This window comes from Silene latifolia, chromosome 11, assembly GCF_048544455.1.
Source record: "Silene latifolia isolate original U9 population chromosome 11, ASM4854445v1, whole genome shotgun sequence".
Classification (NCBI taxonomy): domain Eukaryota; kingdom Viridiplantae; phylum Streptophyta; class Magnoliopsida; order Caryophyllales; family Caryophyllaceae; genus Silene; species Silene latifolia.
In genome coordinates this window covers 134,786,295-134,806,235 of record NC_133536.1, presented here as the reverse complement: position 1 = coordinate 134,806,235, position 19,941 = coordinate 134,786,295, and positions in this window count along the sequence as shown.

The window sequence follows — 19,941 nt, the reverse complement described above, 5'->3', positions numbered from 1 at the left end:
GTCAAGCCCAAATGAATAAATGTGTAAAAGAGCGATATTAACGAATTACGTTATATAAAATACGAGACGGGAATAAAAGAATTCAAATGAACCGAACTTGCGCCAAAGCCACTTATCATCACAACTTAAGGAAAGCCATCTGGGCAGCCCCTTTCTCGCCCCAAGAAACACCTACAACCACCATCATTCCACCCCCAAAGTAGTCACCATTCGTCTACCCACCACTGACCCTCACACTACTCCATAACCTATCCCAAAACTAGTCCAAAAATAGACCGAAACAGGCTACTAGAATCCATGAAAAACAGTTCGTATTGCAGTCTCAAAGCCGAGGTAAGCCTAGACCGAAATCTGGGTTTTCAAGTGGGAAAAGCGAGTATACAAGTGACGATGTTACACGAAGAGGGCAAGAATATACACAGTCCTGACAGGCTACCATATCCGTCCCAAAACGACTTGTAATACGACCTCTAAAACAGAGCTCAAATAGGCCGAGACAACCACCTATGACCACCATATCGACTCGAAGTCCGTCCAACACGGCTCCCACAACGACACCCCAACCAGCCTAAAAAGAACGAGCCATTTCAGTCATGAACAAGGCGGAAACTAAAACGACACTCCATGAACAAAGCCACGAAAATCTCGCTCAGACAAACTCGGATTATCCGACTCAAAACAGCATTACCAACAACAATTTGAGACGGAAATTAACATATGAAGGAGAAAAGGCGCAAGAACCAAACTTTATCGAACAAAAACATATAAAACGACCCTATAAGACGAAAGTTTGACATTTTTGTCGAGTAACCTATCACCGTTACCTCATTGCTCTTTAAAACAGCATGCTCCCGGTCCACAGCTACTCTGAGTTGTCCCAACTAACCTCCAAACGCAGGAACGAAGGAAAAGGCAGGAAATTCGAGCCCAATGTAAGACGACCGAACAGAAATAGAGGGCAAGATGGCGTCTTTCTTACATGTAAAGAAGGAGAATGAGGAGGGGAAACTAATGGTACAAAAATCATGGAGTTTGGTTGAGAAATGGAAGGGAAATCTGGGTTTGAATCTCGCATAACAATGGCATACGGTCTATTTGTGTTTTGTTGCTGCTTGTTTCGAAAATGAAGAAGAAGGAGTGAGGAGTATGTGGGTATGAAGGACACGGCCCACAACAACAACAACAACATAATAATAGTAAATAATAATATATATAATAATAATAATAATAAAAGAATTATATAAAATATATAATAATATATAAAGGAGATATTTAGAGGTAGGGTGTAAGGGGGTAGGTGAGTGTGTTGTCGATTTCTAGTTGGCCCGGATTAAAGCATGTACAAAGTGAAATGTGATGGTCTATAGCTAGACGGATTAATGTCGCGAGTTTATTTTAACTTGAGACGGAAACTAATATTATTACTGTCACTATTATTATTGTCCGACCAAAAATATGTATACATCTATTCTTATACTCCCATCCAATTCACAATAAACCTCCCATTTCATTTTGGCACAAAAATTAAGGAAACACACTACCCCACCATATAATTAAATTTGGACCACACAAATACACTACCCCACCATACAATTAAATTTGGACCACACAAACACTTACCAAAAAAGGAAATAAGGAGGTTATTGTGAATAACCGAAAAAGGAAATAGGGAGGTTTATTGTGAATTGGAGGGAGTATAAATTATGCCTCAAAAATATAATTTAATAATACGTATTTTTATAAAAATTAGCTTTTATATAATACGCTCATAAAAATCGTGTTTGACATGAAATTAATTAAATTCAAAAAATTCAAAAATATAAAATAAAGTAATTAAACGGTTTAATAAATTTTAAATGTCAAAATGGGAAATTCGCGGGTGTTACAATCACCCCATCTTTTAAAAAGTTTCGTCCTCGAAACTTGAAAGTAGAAGTGAAAGATTATATAAAAATAAAACTTGACTTTTAAAAATCGGTAACCAAAACATTAAAAGGTTACTTATCGTAAGAATTAAAATTCTTCCAAATGTTTCAAATAAAATTTTCCGACAAAACCAGATTCTCATCAAAGGAACGGAAGTGTTCTTGTTACGTATTCAAGAACATCACATTCCAAATCAAGGATAAGGTCAAAAGGCAAATCCTTTGTATAAATTTAAAATCAAAATGCTTTCAAAAACATTAATGAAGAGTTTTCAAAAGTATAAGTCTCATTCATGGAACGAAATTGCTCTTGTCGTGCACACAAGAATGCTAACTTTCCAAGTCAAAGACAAATATAAAACCAAATTATTCGCCGACAAGCGTAGAACAAGTTATTAAACGTCTCTAATAACGAGTTCTAACATCCGATCAACGTTAAAATCAAAAGAAAAATTTAATCCACTCAAATTTTCTTTTGCAAAAGACAATATAAAAATAAAAGTTTCACCTTTAAACTCAAAAAGGAGTCAAATTTCTGAAATTGTAATATTAAACTTTGACAGAGGAATCATAAATAGATCAAAGTTAACAGAAATTGGATAAAACTTAAAGAAATCTCGGGTTTAGCAATTAAAATCACAATAAATAAGTTTATATTCAAAGAATAAGTAGGGAATTGAATCAAATTTTCATTTTCAAACCCCTAAAATAGATAAGGTTTGTAAAAGTAACATCAACTTTTAACAACGAATTAAAACTGGTAGCTTGAAAGTTTAGAAGTTGAACAAAATAAAAGTAACCTAGACATCATAGATACTGCTGGTATGCAAAAAAGGGTTCAACTTAACTAATCAAAAGAGCTATGATGAATTTCATAGGGTAAGTATTGAAGTCAAATTTAAAAGGATGTCAAAGATGGAGTTTCATAGGTTACCAACATCAAACTTAAGGGAGGAGCATGACAGACCGAGGAAGAGAGGTATGAACGGTAACGCTCGTGATCAAGGAAAAAGGGAAATTAGACAACAAGGAAACGCCAGGTACTCAAACCTCAAACCACAACATCATCCTAAACGATTCTGAAAACTTCCTAGTAACAAAACTTATAACCACGACACTCCCAAGAATTTCCTCAGAACACTTATGTTACTTCACCCTAAGTCATTCCATGAAACAAGGTACTCCACAATAAGTGTGATCTCATCACTCCAAATCCTCAAACATCCACAAACAACTTCCACAAGATCAAGATCAAGGTTTCCAACAAAGCTATACTCATATCCAACTAGTGTCAACCATGGGTTCCTCAGAAAAGTAAACCCTCAATCAAGAATCCCAATACCAAGCTCTAAACTCCCAGAAAAGGTTCCTCAAATATTCCACAAGGTTCTCATTTCAAACAAGGTAGTAACATGTCAATCCAAAGTCTTATTTCATGAAAGTCCACTCTACTACCCTCATCTACAACATCATCCCATCATCTCAAGTGCTCAATACAACCTCAAGGTTTATAAAACTATAGGGTTAACAAATACTTCTCAATACTAAGTCTCTCTCAACTCAAGAATTCTCATGAGCCAACTAATATCAAATCATGTCACCAATCCATTAGGGTCATCAACATCACAAGGTATATTCTTTCAAATCCGGTATTTACCATCGAGTTCCCAAGAAACAAGATCTTAGTTGTAACAACGCTTTACCACCTTATATTTCCTCATCCTAACACCAAAAATTGAAACTATGTCCTTTAACTTAACAATTGGCGTCAACCATACCATTATCCTTTCTAGTTACTAAAATAAGCGCTAAGACTTCCCAAGCTTTTCAAATCCCAAACATAAACAATAAGGCCAAGTTCTATAACCTTAGTAACAAATGCAACTCACACTTTACAACACTAAGAATTCCACTAATCAAATATACTCACCTTATCAAGGAACTAGGTATAAGAGTCATTAAGTATATCTCCTCACACTACCTAAGTCTTTCTAATACCACGACCTCTCAAAACTAGGGTTAAGGGTCAACCACAAACAAACTCCACAAAAGTCAAATTTTCAACCAAGGTCAACATTCTTCAAAAGAAAGAGTACAATCAAAAGGCGTAAAAGGAGGATAAGCAAGGAACAAAGAACAAGTTAAGCGGGTACAAGAGTAACTTCCAAAGTAAAACAGAAGAGAGTTTAGAAGAGAAATGAGCATTAAGAAGTAAAAGAACAAGGCAAGGTACACAAGAACGAGGAAGTAGAAGCATTCTTCAAAAGTTGAACAAATCTTCAATTCCCAGCAATAGGCACCAAATCTTGATCTTCTTGTAGGTAAGTTCACGGTCATTGATCCAAGGGCACAACAATTATTAAATGATAGTCAACAAATATGTTAGAACCTAACAGAGAGCAAACACACTACAAACTACCACCTTAGGTCCTTAAGTCTACTCATCTCTCGTTCATTATTCAAGGTCAAGTTCACATTTAAATTTGGGGTATACGTGTGTGCGTCGGGAGCAACATAGGCTCTGATGCCAACTGTGACACCCCGCGATAAAGCGGAAAATGTAACTAATAAATTAAAGCGGAAATTTATGAGATTAAAAAAAACTTTTAAATTACTAGTTAAAGATTAGCACGCGGGTGCCACTAAGAGATGAAACAAATAAAACAATAGACAAACTTAGGTTATTACAACCCAAGTCTAGAAAACGGGGAAAAGATATCCCACGAATAAACAAATAAAGGGTTTCTAAACTAGCAAACTAAGGTCCAAGGGTTTAGTTCTCGCTAGCCCACACGTCTTCCCCACGTAAGCATCTGCACCAGCTGTCATTCATGTAAACATGAACGCCACAGTCAGTGGGGAGTAACTCAAGGTTCTCCCAACCACAATATGTCGAAACACAGATAAACAAGAACATATTAGAACATCATGAATATAACTATTTGATGCAAGCACTCAGACATGAGACTAACATTCAAAACATGCGTAGTCAATCATAGATAAGACATATGATACATCCAACTTTGAGGACCAAACAACATACAATATATGAAATGGGACTACTAACATCACATAATAAGCAAAGCATCCGGCTCAGAGGCTACCTTTGAAGCATGTCCGAGACACAAGTCCTTACGTACATTGGCTCAGCGGTTACCTTTAAAACATGTCCAAGGCACGACCTCTAAAGTATATGGCTCAGCGGTTACCTTTAAAACATGTCCAAATACTACAAACAAGTGCCCAACTCAGAGGTTACCTTTAAAACATGTCCGAGGTACAACAAACAAGTATCTAGCTCAGCGGTTACCTTTAAAACATGTCCAAATACTACAAACAAGTACCCAACTCAGAGGTTACCTTTAAAACATGTCCGAGGTACAACAAACAAGTATCCGCTCAGGATTACCTTTAAAACATGGCCAAATACAACAAACAAGTGCCCGACTCAGAGGTTACCTTTAAAACATGTCCGAGGCACAACAAACAAGTATCTGGCTCAGCGGTTACCTTTAAAACATGGCCAAATACAACAAACAAGTGCCCGACTTAGAGGTTACTTTTAAAACATGTCCGAGGCACAACAAACAAGTATCTGGCTCAGCGGTTACCTTTAAAACATGGCCAAATACAACAAACAAGTGCCCGACTCAGAGGTTACATTTAAAACATATCCGAGGCACAACAAACAAGTATCTAGCTCAGCGGTTACCTTTAAAACATAGCCAAATACAACAAACAAGTACAAAAAATAAGCACATAGAACGGGATTATTAATCTCACATTCATACTTATGGCTTGCATCTCACCATATGTACAGTTGGGAACATCAATCCCGACGATCATATCGCAACTAGAGGGCCTATGGCTCACCCCTAGTATCCGATAGGACCAAGACTCAGGGACGGGATGATTAATGTCACATTCATACTTATGGCCTGCATCACCATAAGTATGGATGAGAACATCACTCCCGACGAATCATATCGCAACTAGAGGGCCTCTGGCTCACCCCTAGTATCCGACAGGACCAAGACTCAGGGACGGGATTATAAATGTCACATTATACTTATGGCCTGCATCACCATAAGTACGGATGAGAACATCACTCCCGATGAATCATATCGCAACTAGAGGGCCTCTGGCTCACCCCTAGTATCCGATAGGACCAAGACTCTCACAACCGAACAATACTAGACATTATCTAGAATACGACTCTTACCAGTACTTATAATAAATATCTCATACTTGTGTTATATTACTAAACATTCCATTTTATAATTTAACATGCCGGTTAAATAAAATATGACAAGCGATAGTGAATAATTTACGCTATGTGAGATTTACGGAACGAAAGGAAAACACGCACAAGTGACTCATTTATGAGCCCACTACATAGCATAGGTTATTTGGCCCAACAAGCAAGCTAGACAAGTCCAACTAAATTAATGAGACAATTTCAATTAAATTAGCAATGCAAGACCAGATAAATAAAGATGAGAAGTCCAATTAGATTAACTAGTCAAGCCCAAATGAATAAATGTGTAAAAGAGCGATATTAACGAATTACGTTATATAAAATACGAGACGGGAATAAAAGAATTCAAATGAACCGAACTTGCGTCAAAGCCACTTATCATCACAATTTAAAGGAAGCCATATGGGCAGCCCCTTTCTCGCCCCAAGAAACACCTACAACCACCATTATTCCACCCCCAAAGTAGTCACCATTCGTCTACCCACCACTGACCCTCACACTACTCCATAACCCATCCCAAAACCAGTCCAAAAATAGGCCGAAACAGGCTACTAGAATCCATGAAAAACAGTCCGTATTGCAGTCTCAAAGCCGAGGTAAGCCTAGACCGAAATCTGGGTTTTCAAGTGGGAAAAGCGAGTATACAAGTGATGATGTTACACGAAGAGGGCAAGCATATACACAGTCCCGACAGGCTACCATATCCGTCCCAAAACGACTTGTAATACAACCTCTAAAACAGAGCCCAAACAGGCCGAGACAACCACATGTGCCCACCATATCGACTCGAAGTCCGTCCAACACGGCTCCCACAACGACACCCCAACCAACCTAAAAAGAACGAGCCATTTCGGTCATGAACAAGGCGGAAACTAAAACGACACTCCATGAACAAAGCCACGAAAATCTCGCTCAGACAAACTCGGATTATCCGACTCAAAACAGCATTACCAACAACAATTTGAGACGGAAATTAACATATGAAGGAGAAAAGGCGCAAGAACCAAACCTTATCGAACAAAAACATATAAAACGACCTATAAGACGAAAGTTCGACATTTTTGTAGAGTAACCTATCACTGTTACCTCATTGCTCTTTAAAACAGCATGCTCCCTGTCCACAGCTACTCTGAGTTATCCCAACTAACCTCCAAACGCAGGAACGAAGGAAAAGGCAGGAAATTCGAGCCCAATGTAAGATGACCGAACAGAAACAGAGGGCAAGATGGCGTCTTTCTTACATGTAAAGAAGGAGAATGAGGAGGGGAAGCTAATTGTCAAAAATCATGGAGTTTGGTTGAGAAATGGAAGGGAAATCTGGGTTTGAATCTTGCATAACAATGGCGTACGGTCTATTTGTGTTTTGTTGCTGCTTGTTTCGAAAATGAAGAAGGAGTGAGGAGTATGTGGGTATGAAGGGGCACGGCCCACAACAACAACAACATAATAATAATAGTAAATAATAATATATATAATAATAATAAAAGAATTATATAAAATATATAATAATATATAAAGGAGATATTTAGAGGTAGGGTGTAAGGGGGTAGGTGAGCGTGTTGTCGATTTCTGGTTGACCCGGATTAAAGCATGTACAAAGTGAAATGTGACGGTCTATAGCTAGACGGATTAATGTCTCGAGTTTATTTTAACTTGAGACGGAAACTAATATTGTTACTGTCACTATTATTATTGTCCGACCAAAAATATGTATACATCTATTTTTATATAAATTATGCCTCAAAAATATAATTTAATAATACGTATTTTTATAAAAATGAGCTTTTATATAATACGTTCATAAAAATCGTGTTTGACATGAAATTAATTAAATTCAAAAAATTCAAAAATATAAAATAAAGTAATCAAACGGTTTAATAAATTTTAAATGTCAAAATGGGAAATTTGCGGGTGTTACACCTTGGGCAACCGAGATGGTAACGTTCTTATCTGTTAGGGAAGGTCTTGTTAAGGCTCCTTGGTAGATGGGGGTGTTACAAAGTGGTATCAGAGAGACGATTTTGGAACCTGTAACTAATGAACCCAATGAACGTAGTGAGTATAATAAAATGAACCTGGTGTATGTATGTTTGGAGCCTCAGCAGATGCTCAATTTTGGATGAGAAGGCGCCCTCATTTCAAAATCATGGCCCCAATATGCTTAAGCCAGCCACCTTGTATGGGGATATCGAGTCGGGAATTACGTTCATAGTTGTGTATGATATATATAGATTAGATATAGCTGTGATGGAGTTTATGGTAATGTCTAGTGTGTGCATATAGTAATGATGAATCGTGAAGGGTTGAGAATCATTGGAAGTGTGTGTGTGTGTGGATGTAATAGAGATGGTGAATGTGTTAATAGTTGCTTACGAGAACTTGATCATGTGATGGTGATAATGAGTTGTGAGTCTTTATATGTGTCCTAGTTAGTATAAATTGTCAAGTAATGTTTGGGAATGCAATGGATGATTATTGTTGCGTACTCTTGTGACATGGCATAGTTATGTTAGATATCTTGTTGTCGAATTGTTGTGATAAGTATGAACTCTGAACAAACGTGAATAGTAAATGATAGCTAATTGCTAAATGGATGCTTAATGTAGTATAATCACATGTCGAATGTTGAATTTTAATATGCATAGGCAGGAGTAGAATAATGTGCTATTATATATATATATATATATATATATATATATATATATATATATGTATATTCATGTTAATTGAAACAAATCATAGATGAAACATATTGTATAATGTTTGGTATAGGATGGAGTGACATGTGTAATGTTCGGATAGGATAGTTGTGTGGCGTTTGAGTTAGTATTAATATGTCTTAATTGGATGAAATAATCAGTGACGAGTTCCAAATATACTTTGGAATCGACACGAGTTGTTGTTTTGTAGGAATCGTTAACCGAACTCGTAACTTTTAACCTTGTACGAGTGCCTACACGACCGAGTAGACCTTACTCGATCTAGTTGTGGGGTTATTAGATCGAAAATGTTGGAATTGCCAGCGAAAACTCGATCGAGTAACTCCAACTCGATCGAGTCGAGGCCACTCGATCGAGTACCCGAGTTACTCGATCGAGTAAGTGCTACAGTACCCGGGTTATGACGGGATTCTTATACTTTCCCAAACCCATTATTCTTCTTATTTCTTCATACTTCAAACCCTATTTCTCTATAATCATCATTTTCTCTCAAAACCTTGGTGAAGTTTGTGCTTGATTTCTTTGTTTCTCCTTGCTAGTTCGTTTAATCTCTTTGAAAATCATTCAAGGTAAGAACGCTATTCTTTTTCATTGTTTTTAATCAATTAGAAACACATAAAAGTGTTAGTTTTTCTGGAAAAAAAATCCGATTTATACTCATGGATTTTTGTTTATAGTTGTCGTATTTTGGTAGAATTGCTCTAGTTTGTTGATTATTGATGCTAGAAGTAGAAAAATCGAACCAATATGGGGTATATATGGACCGAAATTTCTAGGGTTTGGGTTACAAATTGAATTTTTGTTGTCTTTTGAGTATAAAAAAAGGATAATAGAGTAAGGTATGTTGTTAGTATGATATTTGATGTTGATTTTGGTCAATTTCTTCCAAAATTTTGTCTTAAAACTCCGTCTTAAAAGTGCCTCAAACTGAAATTCACCCCAAATCTTTATGATAACTACCTTTTTGTGAAGCTACTTTGAGGGATTAATACCCCAATTTTCTAGTTAGTGTAAAAAATTTCGTATTTTGAAAGCCATAAGACCGTCTTTTATGAGGCGTGGGAGTAGCATATTTTGAAAATTGTTGATTGTTTTGGTGAAAACTGATTTGCATTGTTGTTTCTTCCTTCATGAGTATACTTTGAAAGTTTGTTTTGTTCAAGTGAGTGTCCGTTTGTGTGCCTAAACATATGTTGAAACAGATGCCGAGAGCAGCTGGAGTGACCCGTCAGAGTAAGAGGGGAAGGGCCTCTGAGCCCGAAGTTGGGGAGGGGAGTCAGGGACCCACTGTCCCACCGGTTCCTGAGTACCCTAACATTGTCTTTGCTGACTTTAAGCAAAGAGAGGCTTTTGTTGAGTTGCTGAAACACCGTATGAAACCCACTCGATGTATCGACACCATCATCCTCGAGGACCTTAAGATAGAGACAGATGTGAGGCATATGTTTGAAACCTTGGGTTTGACAGGTTTGTATCGCCTTAGGAAGCACTCCTACCCCTTCTTGACTCTAGAGTTTATGAGTTCCTTTTTGTATGACGCAGCAGCTAAGAATGTGCAGTTTCGTCTTATGAACACCACTTTTCTCTTGTATATGGATCAGTATGCTTCACACCTTGGCCTTGCTCGACCGGAGAAGGGATCCCTCAGGGATATCCCGACTGAGTGTGGGGCTAGTAGCTATATGCCCTGTTTTACCGGCAAGTCCGCCCCTACTTCGAGTAACATGTTGATAAACGATGTTCAACATGTCACTTTGAAGATCTTTCTTCGTGCCTTGAGATGTCTACTTTATGACCGAAGGGATGTGAGTAAGTTGAACTCACATGAGGTGATGTTGCTAGTTGCCTATCTCAACCCCACCCGAGCCCCGAGAGTTTCTTTTAGTGCCCCGACCATAGTCTGTGCTAGCCTAGCTTTGATGGCCACCTCTGTGACCCGGTACTTGGGTTATGGTGCTATTGCCACACGGTTAGCTGAGCTGTTGACCACCTTTGAGGCCTCCTCGGCCCTTACACCTATAGTTCCAGTTGTGCCTACCTTGGACCGAGACTACTTCATCGACCATAAATGGTTGGAGACTTTGGAGGTGGTGGGTTGACTTTGGAGGGTAATATAAATGATTTAAAGGAATAATATAAATGTTGTGGAATTAATTTAAAGTGAATGCTATTTTGCTTGTTGTGTAAGTGATTGGTAATTTACTGCAATTTGACGATTGATAACTAATTGTTGTTGAATAAATAGTTGATGAATGAGTAAACGGATAGTTGTGTTGGTTTGTTCTCATGTATAAGGCATGTTTGATGACTCGATAGGAAGTTGTATTGGATGATGTGTGCTAAGGTAGATGATGATGATGGGTGGTCACCGTTCATAACTGGGTGGGTAGATACGAACGGTGGTGTTTGTCCTTGTCGGGGTGGATGGTTGTCAGTTGCCTTAAGTTCTTTTTCACTTTGTGTCGTGGGGGAGGATGAGTTGAACTTCGGGGACAAAGTTCTTTTTAAGGAGGGAAGACTATAATACCCATCCTTTTAGAGACCCGTTGACGGTCGTTGACTGACCTTAGACACCTCTCTAGACCTTCGGAAACCTTACGAGCCAACCTTCTGTCGTTATAATCCTTTTGACTGCTGGTAACTCGATCTAGCGGAGGCTACTCGATCGAGTAACTTAGTCACTCAATCGAGTAGAGGCCACTCGATCGAGTAAGTTATTTACTCGATCGAGTAACGTGAGTTCAACGAAGAATTATAAATCGTAATATCGTGAAACCCAAATCATTTCCTTTTCTTTGCTCCTAAACCTAGATGCCGTCATGTCCTTCCTCCTTCACCTTGATTCATTTTGTTGGTGTAACATTCCGTTTGATGTTTATGAGTGTCTTGATTGTGGATTTTCTAGTGGATAATAGGTAGTGAGACGAAGCTAACGACGTTGGTGGATGGTATTTGGAAGTGTATGAGTTAGTGTGGACAGACTATAATGTGGTGGATACAATATCGTGAGTCATGTTGTGGAGGTAGGCATAGTTGGTGGAGTTGGTGTTAAGAGTTCGTGTTTTATAGGTTGAGTTTGAACTTCGGGGACGAAGTTCGTTTTAAGGAGGAAAGACTGTAGTACTACGGTTTTCTATGTCTTTGGGTATTCTATCAAGTGGGGCTTACTCTGTCGAGTAAGTATGTTTGGTCTACAAAATAGTGTTCTGCTGATGGGTACTCGATCGAGTAGGTTGGGGACTCGATCGAGTAAGGGTCACTCGATCGAGTAAGTTATTTACTCGATCGAGTAAGTTTGTTTTACGGGTTATTTTTGACGGGTTTTAATAGCAACGTGAGAAATATATATATAATCTTAATCCATCAGTTTCTTTTCATTTTTACACTTTTATAAACTTCACAAAGACAAAACAAAGTTACGTTGCCCCTCTCTCTCTCTCTCATTGCTATCAAATCCTAAGGGCTAGAGTCGTCGGATCGTTGTGTTCTTTACGCCGTTGAGACCGTCGTATTATGGGTAAGATCCTAGTATAGTTTTTATGTTATTTCATTGATTTTGGTTGAAACCCTAATTGGGTAAATTGGGGGTTTTGGGAGTATTGTGTTTATTAGATGGTGATTGTATGATTGTATATTTGATAGGAGGTGATTTCATTGAAGAACGATTTTGATTAGCTGATTGTAACGATCTTGGTGGTTGGTTTTCCAGGTAGGGTTTCCCTACTCAGTTATTGTCTAAATGATTATACGATGGTTGTTTGGTTAATTGGCAGGATGATTATATCGTAATTGGTATTGGCATTGTTTTGAATTGATATTGTGATTGGTTGTTGTTGATTGTCTGTGGTTCTCGAGGTGCGCCCTTGGCTGAGTGGAGTCACTTGCGGGAGTGCCTTCACGCCCTTGATTCGCCATCTGTGGAACCCGCCACCGAAGGGGATGTGCACATTAAGGAACATGGGTTATTCGCTCGATGGAGATGAGCGGGGCTTAGGTGGGAATGGCTGTGGTCCCCTACTGGCGGTGTGGAATATCTGTTGCGATGGATATTCTGGCAGGGCTACACACTTCAGTGTGTAGTCAGATACTAGTGATGTGGCGGTGTTGGAGATTGTGATTGTGTATCTGTTGTTGTTTATCTTATATTGTTTATGCAGTAACTGACCCCGTTTAAATGTTTAAAAACTGTGGTGATCCATTCGGGGGTGGTGAGCAGTTGTCTAGCAGGTATACTATGGATGCGCGCGGAATTAGCTGGGGATGGAGTTGCCACGAGTCTGATAGTAGTCTTCCGCTGTGTTATCATAATACTTTTGTTACTTTAGTTGTAGTTTGGATTTAGAAGAGTTGTACTTTACTTTACAGTTAGTTTTGTTATGTAATCACTTAAATTTATCTATTAAAGTACGTTCTTTTATGGTCTATTTTATATTCATTGCCTCGGGTAACCGAGATGGTCGCATTCCCATGCACTAGGTGGTCTTGGTAAGGCACTTGGTGTGAGGGGGTGTTATAGTTGGAGCCTTTGAGGGGGGATACACTATAGGGATGGGATGCTTGACTCAGGTAGCAGTCTTGTCGCCGGAGTGCTATGTATAGGTATGTGTCGTCGTCATCATCGTCTTCCTTGGTTTTAGTTGTGTTTATGGTAGTAGTAATAGATTTTTATACTGTTTGTTATAGGTGGTTATGGTGGTTGCTTATTGTCTTATGGTCGTCTGCGTAATCGCTGCGGTTTGCTAGAGGTAGGTTTTCCTACTCAGTACTGTTGGTTGTCTAGTATGTCGATTGTATTGTATAATTAGTTTTAGTATCGTTGTTGGTGGGTGGTTTGGTTGTTGCTGGTCGTTGTTGTTTGTTTGTCTCTGGTTCGCGAGGTGCACCCTTGGCTGAGTGGAGTCACTTGCGGGAGTGGCTTCACGCCCTTGATTTGCCCTCTGTGGAACCCGCCCCAGAGGGGATGGGCACATTAAGGAACATGGACTGTCGCTCGGATTAGTTGAGCGGGGCTTAGGTGGGAAAGGATGTGGTCCCCACTGGCGGTGTGGATTACTGGTTGCGATTGGTAATCTGGCAGGATTGGACCCTCGGGCAGTCATAGGCGTGGGTGATTGGAGGAGGTGGTGTATGTATGTTTGTATGTATTATTGTGTCTGCTTTTGGGGTGTCCTTTTAGTTACTGACTTTGTGTGGTGTTGTTGTGTTTTCTTCTTGTGTTGTGTCTGCCGTGATCCACTATGGTGAGGAGTCGGTCTTAGCAGGTTGATGTCTGGATCATAGCTGGGTGCTTGGAGGGACTAGTCTACCACGAGTCACGACAGAGATAGTTTCACATAGTTGATAGTTGTCACGAGTTGTATCTTTTATTTTGGTTATGCACTTGTAATTTAATATAATTGTTCTTCTATCGACTTTTGATTATTACTGTTCTTTGGGCAACCGAAACGCTAACGTCCTTATCTGCTATGGAAGGTCTTGTTAAGGCTCCTTGGTAGATGGGGGGTGTTACACCCGCGTAGATAATGGGGGGAAAAATGATCAATACTCCCTCGATTCAACTTTTATCACCCCACGTCAATATAATACTCATCACATATAATAGAGAAATTGGGTTATAAAAGTTGAATGGAAGGAGTATTATTTATAATCACTCTACTCGTAAATGACACCAAATTAGTTAGATTTGTTGTTTAATAAAGAGGGTAATAGTAACGTATTAAAAAAGTGTGTGTATATTAGTATGTATATGAAGTCTGATTTCAATTAATTATTAAATTGATTTTGTTTTACGAATGATTTTTTTTAACATGGTAAATTTATATCTTTTTTAAATAATTAACTGATTAACACGTGTAACATGGATTTTAAAGGTACTTTAAACTTAGTAGTGTCTTTGTAGTTTAGGGCTTTAAGTAAAAGTAGTCGATGACAAATAGCCTTTAATGTAAATTTATAGTTCTCTTTTCAGTTTTTGGGTGAAGTTAAGGGGAAAAAGGACTAATGTGATCTGGATCAACATACTCGTGTACATTAGTTCTTCTTTAATAGTTTTAATACACATATTGACATCACTGTAATACTACGGTTTTCTATGTCTGTGGGTACTCTATCGAGTGGGACTTACTCTGTCGAGTAAGTATGTTTTTACGCAAAACAGTAGCTAACCTGATGGGTACTCGATCGAGTATGTGTGACACTCGATCGAGTAAGGGGCACTCGATCGAGTAAGTGAGTCTTACGGGTTGATTTAGCCGGGTTTTGTTAATAACGCGAGATTAATTTAAAAGGCTCCCGTCATTATTCTTAAACACTTTTACCTTCTAAAACCTTTCAAGAGAAAAGAAAAGGAGTTACGTAGTTCGCATTCGTCGCGTTGTTAGCAAATCTCAAGGCTAGGATCGTCGGATTGTCTTGTTCTTTATACCGCTGTGATCGTCGTGTCAAGGGTAAGCTTCTTGTATAATTTTTATAGCATTTCGTGGAGTTTGGTTAAAACCCTAATTGGGTAGTTTTGGGGGTTTTGGGTGTACTGTGTGGATTTAGTAGTAATTGTATGTATATGTGTTATAGGAGGAGGATTCGTAGAGGAACGTTTTTGATTAGCTGCTGTGACAGTCGTGTGATTGCTATTCCAGGTAGGGTTTCCCTACACAGTATTGTTTACATGGCATTGTTGATAATTGATTGATTGTTGTTGTTGTTTTTGTTTTTGTTGTTGTTGTTGTTGTTGTTGTTGTTGTTGTTGTTGTTGTTGTTGTTGTTGTTGTTGTTGTTGTTGTTGTTGTTGTTGTTGTTGTTGTTGTTGTTGTTGTTGTTGTTGTTGTTATATATCATATCGGTATTGGATTTGGAGTTGGTGATTGTTGATAGTATAATGTGGTTGTTGTATAACTGTCTGTGGTTTGCGAGGTGCGTCCTCGGCTGAGTGGAGTCACTTGCGGGAGTGGCTTCACGCCCTTGATTCGCCTTCTGTGGAACCCGCTATATAAGGGATGTGCACATTTAGGAACTTGGGTTTATCGCTCGGATGAGATGAGCGGGGCTTAGGTGGGAACGACTGCGGTCCCCCACTGGCGGTGTAGAATACTTGTTGCGATGAGTATTCTGGCAGGACTACACACTTTAGTGTGTAGTCAGGTGCGTGGTGATTTGATGGATAGTGGTTTAATTGGATTGGATTGTTGTATTGCTTTGGTTGTATCGTTTGTGTAATCAGTACTGACCCCGTTTAATTGTTTTAAAAACTGTGGTGATCCATTCGGGGATGGTGAGCAATTATTGAGCAGGTATGAGTTGATGCGCATGGGATAACTGGGATGGAGTCATCACATGAGTCACTAGAGTCTTCCGCTGTGTCATGAACTACTTTTATTTCAGTTGGTTTAACAGTTTTGAGATACAGTTGTATTTGTTTTATCAGTTTTGGGATTTGGACTTGTATCACTTTAAACTTATTTATTTAAGTACGTTTCTTTATTGTCCATTTGATATACATTGCCCCGGGTAACCGAGATGGTAGCATCCTCGTGCTTTAAGTGGTCCTGGTAAGGCACTTGGAGTATGGAGGTGTTACAATCACAAATTTTTATTTGTGACGGACGCTATCCGTCACAAATGAGAGACGGGGCAAATCGATATCATATTAGGTACTATGGGCCGGATATTTGAAGGGAAGTGGATAGTAGTTTAATATATATTATTTGTGAGTGGGGAACATAGGGTACAAGTGCATTTAATGCTATTGTGCATGAAAAATACCACCCTTTCCCCTTTACGTCAAAAATTCATCAGCTATCTCCACATGCAGTTCTCCTCCATCAACCCTAATCCACTTTAACAACTTGAAAATTTCAATATTTATCCCTGAAATCTTTATAATCATCAATCATCCATCCCAATTATCATCCAAACTTCATATTTTACTCACCAAAAAATGGTCGATGTTGATCACACGTCAATAGAGAATACGACAATAGAGAACACGACAATAGAAGATGAAAATAATCATCAAGTTGTTGATGTTGAGATTGCTGATGGTGTTTTGTTTGATGGTAAAGATGAAGACTTTGTGACGACGTTGATGAGCAAAGGTTTGTATGGTCATTATTTTCTTATAAATTTTTGTCTTTGTTGATGATATTTTATTGTAACAAATTTTATTTCATGCTGGAGATATTGTTGCTGAGTTCTTTTGACGATTTAGATGGGCAAACGTTCTTTTTTTTATTGTTTTTTAAGTTGCTGATGAGATTTTGTTTAAAGTTGTTCACGAGGAAACGATTTTAGGGCAAATTTAGATCAATATTTGTAAGTGAATTTGTGTTCATGTTGTCGTTGAATCAATTTTAGATGAACTTTAGATCAATATTTGTTAGTGAATTTGTGTTCATGTTGTCGTTGAATCAATTTTAGATGAAGGTTTCAGTTGATGAAGGTTTCACACGATCAAACGATTGTTGATGAAGGTTTCAGTTGATCATGAAGATTAACATAAATTAACGAGCTGAAACCTTCATCTAAAATACTGATAGGGCTAATATGTAACTCTCAAGAAATAGCGTTTTGAAAAGATTATCATTTTAGGGTATAATGTGACCATTTTAGAGCTCAGTGTCGTCATTTTAGAGTTCTGTGTTACCCTTTTAACCAGAGCTTATTATTTTTGTTTATCTTGTCATAGGTCATAATCTGCCATACATGTTACCATTGTGTAGTGTACACTGTGACCATTTTAGAGCTCAGTGTCGTCATTTTAGAGTTCAGTGTTACCCTTTTAACCAGAGCTTATTATTTTTGTTTATCTTGTCATAGTTACATAATCTGCCATAACCTTCATCAATTTTAGATGAAGGTTTCAGTTGATGAAGGTTTCACACGATCAAACGATTGTTGATGAAGGTTTCAGTTGATCATGAAGATTAACATAAATTAACGAGCTGAAACCTTCATCTAAAATACTGATAGGGCTAATATGTAACTCTCAAGAAAGAGCGTTTTGAAAAGATTATCATTTTAGGGTATAATGTGACCATTTTAGAGCTCAGTGTCGTCATTTTAGAGTTCAGTGTTACCCTTTTAACCAGAGCTTATTATTTTTGTTTATCTTGTCATAGGTCATAATCTGCCATACATGTTACCATTGTGTAGTGTACACTGTGACCATTTTAGAGTTCAGTGTTACCCTTTTAAGCAACACTTAAAATTTCGTTTGTCTTGTTATAGGTGATGATCTATCCGGTAGCTTACTTGGAATAAAAGCTACAAAATGAGAACACATCTTCAGCTTGTATAAGAAAAATTCGCAACTTAAGGGATTCAGTATCAAAAAGTTAACTTAAACTAAGTCAACATCTTCAGCTTGTTATTTAAGGCACGTTGCACACTTAGGAATAGGAGCCTTTGTCAGCGAAATGATATTAACGAGTTTGTAAGTTTGGGGCACGAGATGATAATTGAAATGGATAAGCAGGTTTAGAGTATTATGATGTAGTGGAAGGCTTAAAGCAACCCAAGATTGCCAAAAGGGTTATGCGAATAAAACCCGTAGGTATATGGAATTCAGTTGGCGATAAAATCTTTTTGTGCGTCTCGCCTACTAAGGAGGTAGTTATGAGATTTAGTAAAAAAAGGAAATTTGAGCTCAAAGCTCTTTCGACTCCACGAGAATTTAGGAACATATCGGTAAAGTGACTTACAAGCTTGATTTATTGGCCGATTTAAGAAAAATGTATAACATGTTTCATGTCTCTCAACTAAGGAGATATATTAGTTATCCGCCCCATTTGCTAAACACAAAGATTGTCGTCTTAATGAAACCATGATTTTCGAGGACTCGTGTGCAAATAATGGTCAACTTTTGTGGAATAATATTATTGTAAATGAGACTACTTGGGGAGTTGAATTTTGTATGAAAGACAATTATCCTCGTCTTTTGTTTAAAGTAATTTTACGCTTCGTGGACGAAGCTGTCTTTTAAGGGGGTTAAGAAATGCAAACTTACTCTCTTTTGTGTCATTTAGATATTTATTTCATTCGTTTATAATACAATATTGGCTATATGTTGTTCACATGTTACTTCATGTTATTTATAATTTCGTGGCTAAATTCTTGCTTGTATGGACACTCGTGTTCTCAATCCCGGTAACTTGGATTTTAATATCTATTTGTGCATATTGTGCTTGATGCACCATCTTTGCTTGGAATTTCACTCTTGGTAGCGTTGGTAATGGCTGTTGGTTATCATTGAAAGTGATTATATTTATGCACATTACACATGGTTGGTTAGTTTGTGCGCAACGCACACATTGGTGGCTTGCTTGTCTATAATGCACACTTGTGGAAATTATTTGCGAACTTCTAAAAATTTGAAAATGTTGAAATATATATTTGTGCTCCATGCAAAAAGAAAAAAAAAATGAAATTGTTTTCTTACCATCCAACATGTTCTTAACTTTCTTAATGGTTCCTTTACCTTTAGAGTGTGGAGTTGACAAGAAGTTTGTGGTGTATTGTAGTTAGTAGTATCATGTGGAATAAGGAGATAATGGAAATGTCAAATTTTGGTAAGGGTAAGGCACATAAGGGTAATGAAGGATATAAGCTTTGAGGACGAAGCTTTGTTTTAAGTGGGAAGTCTGTAACACCCCGTTATTTTTCCGATTTTTCCGAATTATTTATATGGGGTTATTTCTTTTTTAGTTAGTTTGGGGAAGTAAGTTGAAAATTTTAATTTTACGTATAACTATTAGAAATAAACTTATAAATATATCAGTTTAAATTATTCGGAAGTGAAATATTATTTTAGAGGAAACGGATTTCCGTATTTGACTCAAATCCAACTTAAGACTCTTTAGCAAAAAAAAAAAAAAAAACAATTATAGTAAAAATATTTTGATCAAAACCTTACTAGCCGGGTTACCTTATTTTCCCCAACTAAAACCCTTGTATGAATTAGAGAAAAAAACGGGGAAGTGGTGATTGACCCCCATAACTTTGTACAATTGTGAAATTAATCCCTACAACTTTCAATTGGAGTAAT